This window comes from Schistocerca cancellata, chromosome 3, assembly GCF_023864275.1.
Source record: "Schistocerca cancellata isolate TAMUIC-IGC-003103 chromosome 3, iqSchCanc2.1, whole genome shotgun sequence".
NCBI lineage: Eukaryota > Metazoa > Arthropoda > Insecta > Orthoptera > Acrididae > Schistocerca > Schistocerca cancellata.
The window spans coordinates 343,613,259-343,626,670 of record NC_064628.1 but is presented as its reverse complement, the minus strand read 5'-3'; positions in this window follow the sequence as shown (position 1 = coordinate 343,626,670).

Sequence of the window (13,412 nt, the reverse complement as noted above, 5' to 3'; positions counted from 1 at the left end):
AGGCTCCGGCATCGCTGCACCGCGACCGGCCCAGTCAACATGATACACTATACCAGACCAGAGTAGACTCCAGACAAGCGCAGACTAGCACAGACTAACGCAGACTGGAAACCACTAGCAACAAAGTTACTGCTACAGCTACACAGTTCCTACTCAGTCAATACTGCTCTCTGGTCAGCAATTCTCTTATACCTTGCATATCGCAGGCAGCGCATGAGCAATACATCGAAATTACTCGGACCTCTTACAATTTTCTCAATCGTTTATTTTTTTTTAAATTTCTTTCATTACACAGTAAATTAATTGACGAATAACGAGAACATTGTTTCAACATAAATTGGAATAAACATTCGTAGATAATTCAGAGAGTGAGGAAAAAAAAGGAACAACCGGGTTTCGAACTCGCAGTGCAAAGTTCTGAAGTTGCGACGGTACCCGCTAAGCCACCGCTTCAAATGAATCCTTACGCCCTAAAAGGTATCTACACTGTAGCAACAGCGCATTGAAAACTTTGACCGTCGTTTTCTCAGATAAGCCGAGACACGTATTCGCTTATTTTGTCCCCTCTTTCACTAAGCAAAGTTTCAGCAAGATCGGGGTATGACACATGGCGGGTCCCCTCGTAAGTGGCGTGCGTTGCGATTCAGTAGACAGAATGCGTCCACCTTCCTCTACTATTCGCCGGCCGCTGTGGCCGAGCGGTTCTAGGCGCTTCAGTCTGGAACCGCACGACCGCTACGGTCGCAGGTTCGAATCCTGCCTCGGACATGGATGTGTGTGATGTCCTTAGGTTAGTTCTAAGTTCTAGGGGACTGATGACCTCAGATGTTAAGTTCCATGGTGTTCAGAGCATTTGAACCATTTTCCTCGACTACTCATTGACATGTTTGTAAACTTTCGTTCTTGTAGTGGCAGTTTGCATTATGAGGGCTGGTTTTCCTGATAACGATCTACTAATGGACTTCGCTCCTAATTTTCGTTACTGTGTAGTAGACCTACTGCGACGACTTGAACAGTAAATGTTTGTTTATTTGGATTGTCCGCTTCTTAGTTGCCATATTTCGCTATAATATTTTCCTTTGTTTCAAAACGGCAAGTTAAGATGATCACTGCAACTTGGTAGCATCAGTAACACTTTAATACTTTGAAAAAGTTACGTGTGGTGTATGAGGAGTGCACTCTGTTGAATGAGGAATACATTAAACACAAAAGCTGCGTCCAATAACAATAATTGACTTTCGGTTACATGACAAAACACAAGTCGAAATACTGTCAATTCATCTCAGTACCCAGTAAATTTTAAACTGGAACGAACGCAAACATACTTTTGTGTGGAAGGCAAACGAAAGACTGCGTTTTATTGGCCGCACACTAAGAACACGCAACAGGTCTATTGAAAACACTGCCTACACTACGTTTGTCCGTCCACTACTATAGTATTCCTGCGCGGTGTACGATCCTTGACAGACGTGATTGACGGTGCACGCAAAAAACGTCCAAGGAACGATAGCACGATTTCTAACGTCACGAAGCAGGAGAGAGAGAGAGTCCCAGATTTGATAAGAGAGTTGGGGTGACATTCATGAGAACAAAAGCGTTTTTAGTTGCCGCGAAATCTTTTCACGAAATTTCAATCACCAACATCTGTTCTGAATGTCAAAACATTATTTCCTCGGGAACTTACACAGGACGAAATGACCATAGTAATAATGTAATTCAGGGCTCGTAAGAAAAGATTTAAGTGGTCCTTTTTCCCGCACGCTGTTAAAGAGTTGGACGGTAGAGAAATAGTCAGAAGGTGGTTCGATGAACCCTCTGCCAGGCACGTAAGTCTGGATTGCAAAGAAATCCTGCAAATGTAGTCATGTAGATGTAGTCATGTAGATGTAACAACGAAGTTATGTTGTAACTGCGACATGTGAGTTACATTTGATTTGAACATCGAAGTTGTTTGCTATTTATTTATTTTTTGTTCATTATTTTCAGCCATAGATAAACACCTAGGTACGTTAAATTGATACTGAAATAAACGTCATGCATGCACCAATAACAAAAAATTCTTAGCTACTTGTTATGGTGCTGCAGTATCTGCCAGCGTCTTCAACTGTGGATATCTTATACGACGATCCTAGGGTGTTTATAAGTGGATATTCCGTGATCAAACGATCTGAGTTGCTGGCGAATACAGTTTATCCTCAATAGACAGCATATATATCATCATTAAACATGAGGTGAAACGGGTATCGCTGGGTGCAGTAGCCGAGCAGTTCTAGGCTTTTCAGTCACGAACTGCGTGGCTGCTTCAGTCGCAGGTTGGAATCCTACCTCGGGCTTGGATGCGTGTGATGTCCTTAGGTTAAGTGACGCAGCATGTGAAAGTTGCTGTGTTTGGATGGGTTACTCCTGAATATTAGATATTAGATCTGAAGGTGGTTCTAGAGGAACCGAAACCGGTCATATGAATAAACATTTTGCAATCAAGACGGATTATAAGTATTGTAAAATCACTGATTGCAGCTATCCTATCAGACATTATGTCCGTTTTTGCAAACTGATTCCTTTCCCCCATCTGCTCCTTTTCCTCGAACATATCCGTGTCCTCTACACCTCCCACCACCTTGATCCCACTCATCCTCTGATTGCTCCTCTCCTCTCCTCTCCAACTCCCACCCTCTGCCGCGCATTCACCATTGTGTTCCCAACTACCATTCACCTCTACACCCTTCATCCCCTTTCCCAAGGTGGCTTCCGTCGACTCCCCTCTTGGGTGATGCCCTCTCTCCCTCCATTTATCCCTCCTATCAACTCTGATCCTCACCTCCCCCTCCCTTCCTCTGTCCTTTTCCCAGGCTCCCTCTTCCCGCCCCCCTTCCATCCTGTTTACCCCCTCCTACCCTCTCTCTGCCTCCCTTCTCTCCCCCGAGTCCTGTTTGCTCTCCCCTCCCCTGCCTTTCGCACTCCTTCTCGCGTCCACCCAGCCCCCCATTTTACTAAGTCCCCCCTCCATCTGCTCCCCCTTTTTTTCTTTCCTCTCCTTCCCCCCTTGTCTCCTTGTGTCCCATCCCCCCCCCCCCCCGCCATCTACCGCTGTGTCACCTGTATAGGGCTGCTATAAGTGAGTGTTCAGTGTTGTGGGTCCCCTGTCAGTGTTGCGAACAGCCACCATACTGTCGCTAGTTGTGTTTTTTATCTCATGCAAAGAGAAACCAGACTGTCGCCATGTTTTTCAATTGTGCCTGTCCATTTACTTTGTGTTTTAATCAGCATCACAGACTGTTTTTATATTTTCTTCGCATCTTTTTCTCCATGTTTCGGTTTTTAACATTCACCTTCCCTCTGGGGGGGGGGGGGGGAGGGAGGGGAGGGGAATCGAAATCCAATAAAGAAAAAATAAACTTAAGCAAATGTGGCAGCAACGCAACCAGTAAATCTACAGAGCTACGATGCGTTTCCGCCACTACCACACTCACACACAACCTGCTGCATTTAATTAGGAACATAGCGCGACTCTTGACATTTCTCGCCTGCAGGTAAGTCCCTTTGACTCAACCGGCCCACGCTCCAGCCTCAACCGCAGCTGCTTCGAAAGCAGGTAGCGGATGCCTCCATGTTACAGGAGGGAACAGTTGCAGCACTACTCCCGTTCAGAGGGACATAACGTAAGGGATGTTCACGGATCTGTGCAATAAGGCACAAATAAAAAATCCTGGATACCAGTCCAGGACAGAGTAACTCCAATCAGCACCAACCCTTACCCGCCACAAACGCTGCAGATGTCTGCAAGAGGACAAATTAATTGAAAATTTGTTAACAGCATCCTGTAAACAACGTTGTTAGTTTTAGTTAGTTAATGCAGCCAGGCAGTTAGAATTCCCAGCACAATCCAGTAGCCGGCCGGTGTGGCCGAGCGGTTCTAGGCGCTTAACCTCAGAAGTTAAGTCCCATAGTGCTCAGAGCCACTTTTTAACAGTCCAGTACCATCAAAGACCTAATTATGAATTTACTTGCTGCATCTTCCAGTACTAATGACGAGGGTCATTAACAGTATTATACAGTGGAATGCTCGTTCATTGAAGTCAAATACAGACTGTCTACTTAAAATTGTGGATACAGCCAGGTGAACTAACACATTTCCTGGATATGTTATGATAAGAAAAGATCGGAATGGAAGCAGAGCCATCATTTTTAAAAAGTTATGGAATTTTCGCCTATACAACTAAATCTTCAAAACATTATCTTACCGTAGAGGCTTATGGGGCAATTCTGCGTGCAAGGGATGGCCTTGTGTATCTCTTATCGATTTATAGGACCCCCAACAAGTACATAAGATGAGAACAAATAAGAGAAATAATTAATGTTGTTGACCAACCAAAGATAATAGTCGGGGCATGAACGCCCTTTCTCCCACTTCGGACTTGAATGGTGAACACTGAATTGGAAGGAAAAACGCCGAAGAAATAGAGGCGGACGGACTAGTAGTACTAAACGACGGGACACCGAAGATAAATGACGGACCTAATCAACGAAGCAGCGCTGTAGACGTTACTTCCACATCGGATAATTTTGCGCTACAAGTTAACTGGGAAATATTGCAAGAGCACCACCTATCGGTACCGATAAAAGTGTCAGATTAACCCCACAAAAACAATGAAGATCTTTCCGCAGTATAAATGGTACATACGAAAAGCAAAGTGGGCAGAATATAGGGAATTGATGACGGAAAATGTGGAAGACTATAAGGAAACTGGGAATGTGAGAGTTAACTACGCCAGCCTAATACATACAAGTGGCGATCAAAAAGTTTCTGGTTGAGGACGCTGCTGCAGCCTATATGCAGCGTAACGCGACTCCGATGCAGGTATATAAGCACCATGTAGGCAATGGATTTGTGTGGCATTCATCTCTTGCCGACGTGCGTACAGTAAATGCTGAATTGTGAATATGGCGACATTATTACCAAAATGCGTTCAAACATAGCCAACTTGTTGTTATTGTTTTCTTGACTACCGAAGGACGAACATCAGTAGACACTCGTCGAAGAACGAAGAATGTCTGTGGGGCAGTATGTCTGTCGAAAATCACCATTGTGGAATGTACGATAAGGGGTGGTGCTGTTTCACGATAACGCATGTCCCCATAGCGCAACGCAATTGATGTCATAGCCTAGCTAGAGAATTCTCCATAAAAATCGTTTGGAATAAGATGAAGAGGATAAAACGAATTAATTTAGCAATGGGAAAAGTACAGGCATAATTAAAAACGTTTCAGAAAACTTTTGTGCAACCTGACTCCAGACGCAGTACAACGGGAAAAAAACGAACACACGGTAGACAGCACTTACTAAATGGCAGTTGCTCCCTGTCGAAAACGACTCGGGTAGAGTAGGGCCACGAAACCAGATAATATTTATTATTAAATGCTCTAACACCTTCTGAAGAAGGGACGAATTCATCACTGAACGTCTTAAATAAAACATGGACCCACCAAATCCACCTCCCAGAAATGAACACTGTTCGGTTCGTACCAGTATATAGAATGGGGAAAGACTACTGAATGCGCTTCGTCGTACCGACCTATCGCTATTCTATCATATGTGTGTAAGAACAGAACGGCTCATTACATACAAATCAGAATGCTGGATTGAGAAATGAAGAACACTGCCCCTTGGACAAACAGATTTTAGAAAGGGTAAAGGCACAATTGAAATGCTGGTATCACTAGTCAGTAATATGAAACGTAAGTTCAGTGACAATGTTTGCTAGCAATGTATACAGACATCACAAACGCGTATGGACAGTGCTCTTGTACCGCTAATGGCGAATAAGTTGAAGAAGCATGACATCCCATAGTCGTTCATTCACAAATTACACCAATTGATGGCCGATAGGAAGCTAATTATTACAAGAAACAACGAAACTGTGGGGCCAGCGAGAACAAGTAAAGATTTATCACAAGGCTCGATGCTGTCCCATTGCTGTTCAATCTATTTACTTCAGACTTACATTACATGTTTCACCCAACTGTACAAACACTGCAGTACACAGATGATTTATGTACCTATACTCGTAGCAATAGTTTTACTGAGTGTAAGGAGCGGATGGATAACGCTCTGATATTGTTTAATGAATGCCTGAACGAGACCAGCCTCTACAAATTGTGTCATAAATCAGCTGTGCCCACATATACTAGACATAGACTTAACGATGTAAGAAACATAGGATCAGGTCCCTCTATATTCCCGATCAAAAGGGTGGTCAAATACTTAGAGACGTACATCGATCGCAAGTAAACATAATCACATTCACTATGTAACTCAAAATAGCGAGGGTGCTATAGATACCTTTCGCACAGTGACAAGCGTTTATTGGGGAGCAGATCTAAGGATCCGCATTAACATACAATATGTCGCACTCTAATAAGCCATCATAGGTACTAGGGGTGCGGTTCAGCAACACAAAATAGTGTAGAGAAACTACGTAAGTGCCAGTATAAAGTTAACTGAGTATGTATTGGAGCATTAAAATAGACTCCAACTAAAACGGTTTGCCGGCGGAAGTAAATGAAATGCCATTAGAACTACACAGCCGGCCGGAGTGGCCGTGCGGTTCTAGGCGCTACAGTCTGGAGCCGAGCGACCGCTACGGTCGCAGGATCAAATCCTGCCTCGGGCATGGATGTGTGTGATGTCCTTAGGCTAGTTAGGTTTAATTAGTTCTAAGTTCTAGGCGACTGATGACCTCAGAAGTTAAGTCGCATAGTGCTCAGAGCCATTTGAACTACACAGGAAATACAAACTACGTCGCTGTCGTGTCTACATGTTGAGGCCCGAAGCGGATTTGCTAGCCCAGTTAAATATGGTTCCTGGAAAGCAGATGTTACAATTTCTGATTTAGTCAGCACAATCGCTAATTCTCTTCAATTAGACGAGGTGTAAACAGCTTCAGCCTAATATTTCTAGCCGGCCGCTGTGACCGAGCGGTTCTAGGCGCTTCAGTCCGGAACCGCGATGCTGCTACGGTCGCAGGTTCGAATCCTGCCTCGGGCATGGATGTGTGTGATGTACTTAGGTTAGTTAGGTTTAAGTAGTTCTAAGTATAGGGGACTGATGACCTCAGAAGTTAAATCCCGTAGTGCTTAGAGCCATTTGAACCTAATATTTTCACTTATCCTTCACTGTACAGAAAGAAATTCTGCCCATATTAGCCGAAAATTTTTAAAAAGAAGACGAAACCTGACAACTCATGCATGTTTTGAAATTCTTGGAAATTTGTGGTAAGATCCTATGGGACGAAACTGCTGAGATCATCCGCCCCTAGACTTACACACCACTTAATCTAACTTAAACTAACTTACGCTAAGGATAACACACACACACACACACATGCCCGAGGGAGGACTCCAATCTCCGGCGCGAGGGGCCGAGCAATCCGTGAAATGACGTCTCAAACCGCGCGGCCACTCCGCACGGCCCTTTTGCTAGGATGAACGGTTTGCAGAGATGATTATCTAGTCTGATGAGGCGCAATTCAAACTGAATGGTACTGCGAACTGCCACAACTGCGTGCACTGAGCTCCTGAAAATCCTCTCTATCACGTGTACAAACATGTAAATCTACTGGGTGTTAACTGGTGTGGTTTGTCATCGTGCGGTTTGATTGGCCCATTCTTCTTTAAAGGTACCGTAACTGGTGAGGTGTATCTTCATATGCTGCAAACATCGATATTGCCAGCCATCCGAGAGGTATTTCGAAATGAAAGATTTTACCTACAAAAGATCGCTCTCCGCTTCACTACGACAGAGATGTCAGAGGCTACGTAGATGAAAATCTTCCTGGACGATGGGTAGATCGAAGAGGAGCTGTTGAGTACCCTCCACGGTCTTCAGACTTGACACCTCTTGACATATGGGAGGGCCTTGAAAAATGAAGTTTAGCAACAGAAGCCAGCTACACTGCATGAGCTACGAGAAACCACCGAGGCGTCCTGTGCGGCTATCACACCAGCAACACTGACAGCCGTAGTTCGGTCAACAATTGAGCGGCATCGATGTTGTTTGATTGCTAATGGGGGTCGCTTCGAACACATAAAATAACCTTCTCCCCGTGCAACAGTTGTAACGGTATGTCACTTTGTTCCAGTAATATTGACCATCAAAGAGTGTCTACATTTTTCTGGAGCCCTTTGTATACATTATCAAATCCCTCTTAAAACATTTCCATTTCTTAAATGACTGTTTATTAACTAGACCTCACTATAAAGTTCTATGCAGGAAGCTATTGGGTTAAGAAGGAACTACCGCCATTAGCAGAATTTAACTTTTCGAATATGTCGCCACTTCGCCAAATTTAAGCTACTTCACCACCCCCTACACTAACACCTTAGTGAAGCTGAATATAATTAGGCATCTTCCGTTCATGCAAGGTACACTGAAAGATAATATTTTGGCTGACAACATAGCAGCATGGCCATCATCGAGGCAGATCTACACAGATGGGTCTAAAAAAAAGATGGGGCTGGAAGTGCATTCGTGGATGGAAAGACTAATTAATCTAGGGAGCAAACTGAAGCTGCCAAAAGATGCTTAAGTATTCACTGCAAAACATACAGCAGTTTTAGAGGGACTTAAATACGCAAAAGAACTACAAGAAGAAACAATCCTAATTGTATCAGATCCTCGCACGGCATTGACGTTGTTTAATTGCAACGATGTCAATAATAACCAGAACTATCTAGGATATCGCACTGTTGAAGTAGTTCAGGAGCTTTGCCGCCGAAACAAAACGACCATCATATAATGGGTGACGGCGCATAGCGGAATAAAGGGAAATGAAAAAGTAGATACTATGGCCAAGGAAGCTGCACACAATACTTCACTGAAAAGTTATAAAGTGCCACCCAATGAGCTCCTTCATGCCACAGGGACTATAATTAGGGCGCAACGGAATGAAAATTTCCAATGGTCTTACAAAATTAAAGGGAGACACTGTGCCAGTGTGGTATCGAATCTCCCATTGCATCCCTGGTACCAAAATTGCTGTTACAGCAAAAATTTTATAGTGAGAGTGCCAAGACAGCGTTTCAGTCATAGAAGATACCGGTATCATCTCTACCACTCAACATGATCGCAACTTCTTCATGTGAATGCTGCGATGAGGTAGATGTTCATCACGTTTTCTTCGGCTGCTACAGAAGGTATCAAGAACCTACAAAAGTATTACAGCATCCGATGACCTCTGGAAATGTTTTGCCAACAAACATTAAAATTATTTTAGCAACAGAAGACATTAATGTGTATAATCTCCTATATGATTTTATAACATAGGGTCATAAGACTATAATAAAGAGAATTTTTACGTTTTGCTTAGCTCATTGACAAAAATTGAGTTTAAATGGATGCAACAGATAATTGTTATTTTTATTGCTCCGAGGCAGGCTTCGGCGCGGGGATGACCACCACACTCTGACATCTATCTGGCGATAGCAGATGGCGGCCGGTGCTCGGAAAGTGACCCACTGCCCACTGGGTCAGAGTCGGCCGTGCTGCTTGAGTGGACTTGACGTGGCCAGTTGTGCCCTGGCGCTAACTGTACGTCCAGGGAGGGACTTAGTGCACTACCTGTGGCCCTGCGATGGCCTCGAACCAGTGACCTCTCCGCAGGCAGGTCCGTAGGGTGTACTCGTCCGACAGAGCCCCGTCGGCCAGGTTGGGCAGCTAGAGTCAGAATAATTCTGTTACAAAAATAACCAGTACTTATAGTCGCCAGGTGCACGCCTATTGTGCATATCTACCACTACCACATATCTTAAAACACCACTGCCACCGTCTGTTTGGAAATCTGGCTTGCCCCTTGCTGCACTGGTTGGTGCAGTACCACTGAGTTCGCTGTTTCACCAAGCTAAGCCACCTCGCAACATTGCGGTGGCCTTGTTGAATTATTACAATGACAGCCCACGCTCGCCCATCATCAGCGCTGCCATATTTACATTGTTCTGGCTCATACTAATATTCCCATATATGGTCCTTACCCTACAGTACTATTATAACTTATATCGCTAGATGGGCCAACGTCCTTGCCGCAATGGTAACACCAGCTCCCGTCAGATCATCGAAGTTAACCACAGTCGAGCTTGGCTATCAGTTGGGTCGGTGACCGTCAGGTCTGCCAAGCGCTGTTGGCATGTGGGGTGCACTCAGCCGTTGACAGGCAAATTGAGGAGCTACTTGACTGAGAAGTAGCGGCTCCGGTCTCGGAAACTGACATACGGCCAGGAGAGCGGTGTGCTGATCACGTGCCCCTCCATATCCGCATCCAGTGACGCCTATGGGTTGAGGATGACACGGCGGCCGGTCGGTACTGTTGGGCCTTCATGGCGTCTTCGGCAGGAGTTTTAAGTTTTTTTATTCGCGCAAAGGTGAGCAGAATTATTTCTGAAATTTGTGGACGAAACAGGATCGTGTTTGTTAACCAGTAACTTCCGCAGACAAACGCGTTGAAAGAGGCGTGCGAGAACAGCCATCACCTGTACAGCTAATATAGAAAAACACCGTAGCAATGGTTACATCAACATGAGTGCAAAATAAGCTTGACTGTTGATACAAGAGAGGATGAGCTTAGACCTCTTAGGGAGTTTGTTATTTGCCAAAAGGATAACAAATCGAAGTAATATTGATTTGTTATTTTATTGTTTCACAGTGACATACTTCATCTTTTAAATTAGAGACTTTAATATTTGAAAAGTGCAAGGCACATGGTCAAGTTTGTTTTATAACGTAACGCGGTCTCTCTGTGAAGCTCCAACAGTCCAGTCCAACAGCCGCAAAAATAACTAAAGGCCTGGCCAGACAGAATCCGGCCTGCCGCTGCGACGGACGGCGCAGCGGTGGGCCGGACCCGTCAGCGGCCAGGGACGCCACACAGGCAACGGCCGGCCGCAGCGACTCTTGATGCGTCAGCTGTGTTACACTGTGGAAGGGGGCCGAAATCCATTATTAAGCTTGCTTGCATAGCGCGATTGTCTTGGCGTTAGACGATTTGGAATCCTCACACGGGACGCGTTATCTTTGTGCGAGATTTTTTTTTTTTTTTTTTTTTTTTTTTTTTTTTTTTTTTTTTTTTTTTTTTTGCAGAAATGAGTAACTCGCACTAGCGATACGAAATGGCACTAAGAAGAGGAGATGTTGGTTGCACGACATTAATAGCAAGAGAGAAAGCTTAGGAGAATAACATCGTCTGTGTATTGATCTAAGAGTCTGACGAAGATAGGTTCTTCAAATATTTTCGTATGTCGCGAGAATGTTTCGAGGAAATGAATCGCTTGATAAAAAGGTAGCACCGAGAAGTGCACAACGAACTGGAGTAAGCCTTGATACGAGGCACAGGTTAACCATTTGTTTGAGGTAAGTTTTACCGTTTGTGGCCTCTCTGTGCTTCAAACAGAAGTCACATAAATTATTCCATTTCAGTTTGGGCTGTATCATATGAAAGGTTCGGCGGAAGAAAGTGCTATCCCACAACGTAGTTACGAGTGGAGCGATAAATTTATTTGCAGTGTTTACGAATACAGTAAACGATAGTAACATCTAGTTCCGTATGTCCCGCTAGAGAGAACTTTCTACTTAATAGATTGTTTTGTTTCATTGTATTCATACCATTGTCATTGAATTTAAACAAACATATCTTTCGTCGTTAACTTATCCATGCGTTCTATCGGCATAACAGATTTTAATCTTTTCCAGATACTTGACTACAGGCGACAGTCACCAGACCATAGCTTTCTCTTTTCGGTTAGGACGTTCAACAGTCTCAGATATTGTGAAATAAGTGTGCCAGGCAATATGGACTGTTCTACAGCCCAAGTATTTACATACTCCTACAACAGAGATGTGGAAGAAATCTGAAGGAGGATTTCTAGAACTATGGGGGTTTCCGGACTGCCTTGGAAGCACAGACGGAAAGCCTATGAGGTTAACATGCCCGAAGGATAGTGGATCCCAGTTCTTCTGTTACAAACAGTTCTTTTAGCTAGTTCTCCTGGCGATCGTTGATCCATACTACGGTGTTTACAGTAGTTGATATTGGAAGTTATGGACGTCACAGTGACAACACTATTTCCGAGAATTCAGCTTTCTATCAAGAGTATATCGAGGGCAAAAGTATTCTACCTCCAAATCAGGATAGCGTGTATCAGACAAAAAGTTGTATTCTCTCACCTCCTCTGTAAGTCTTTCTGTGTCCATCATGCATGCACTACGAGCTGCAAGACAAAAACCGCCTCAAACCGCTGCTTCCAGTGTGACAGCAGAGCGGTTGAATGCGCCAACGAAGGCAGGCAGCCGCTCCGGCTTGCGGCGAATCTGTAATCTGTGACAACCCGGCGGCGGCCGGTGCGGCAGGCCGTATGCCGGTGCGTCAGAGCCGCACTCTGTGTGACCGCCGCCATACAGTAACGAGCGATTCAACAGTGCGGCCTGCCGGCTGCGGCTCAAGGCCACAGGCCGGACGGCCAGGCCGGATTCTGTCTGGCCAGGCCTTAAGAAAGTAGTCTTAGGAATGTCGTATATTGCAACTTGTGGCAGAAGCTGAGCTTCTGGATATTCAAGTATCAGTTCCTTCAATTTCGCTTATTTTCTTGTGAAGCTGAATTATTCTCAGCTACAAGAAGCTAACGATATTGCTAAACTAAACTCCGTCCGAACAGATCTCGGAAGATGCTAACGGTACCGCCCGTCGGCCGTGTCATCCACCGCCTGTAGGCGTCAGTGGATCCCGGTATGTAGGGGCGTGTGTCGCATATCGCTCTCCCGGTCGCCGTCAGTTTCAGCAACCGGAGCCGGCAGACCGGCTGCTCACCCAACAAAGTGCTAGCCCAGCCCGACAGTGCTTAACTTCGGAGATCCGACGGGAACCGGTGTAACCACTGCGGCAAGGCCGTTGGCTTTGCGCGAGTAAACCATTTCATATATCACTCCCACCCTAACAAGGGAACCTCCCCATCGCACCCCCCTCAGATTTAGTTATAAGTTGGCCCAGTAGATAGGCCTTGAAAAATTGAACACACATGAATCGAGAAAACAGGAAGAAGTTGCGTGGAACTATGAAAAAATAAGCAAAATATATAAACTGAGTAGTCCATGCGTAAGATATGCAACATGAAGGAGAGTGTCGGTTCAGGAGCGCCGTGGTCCCGTGGTTAGCGTGAGCATCTGCGGAACGAGAGGTCCTTGGTTCAAGTCTTCCCTCAAGTGAAAAATTTACTTTCTTTATTTTCGCAAAGTTACGATCTCTCCGTTCGTTCACTGACGTCTCTGTTCACTGTAATAAGTTTAGTATCTGTGTTTTGCGACCGCACCGCAAAACCGTGCGATTAGTAGACGAAAGGTCGTGCCTCTCCAATGGGAACCGAAAACATTT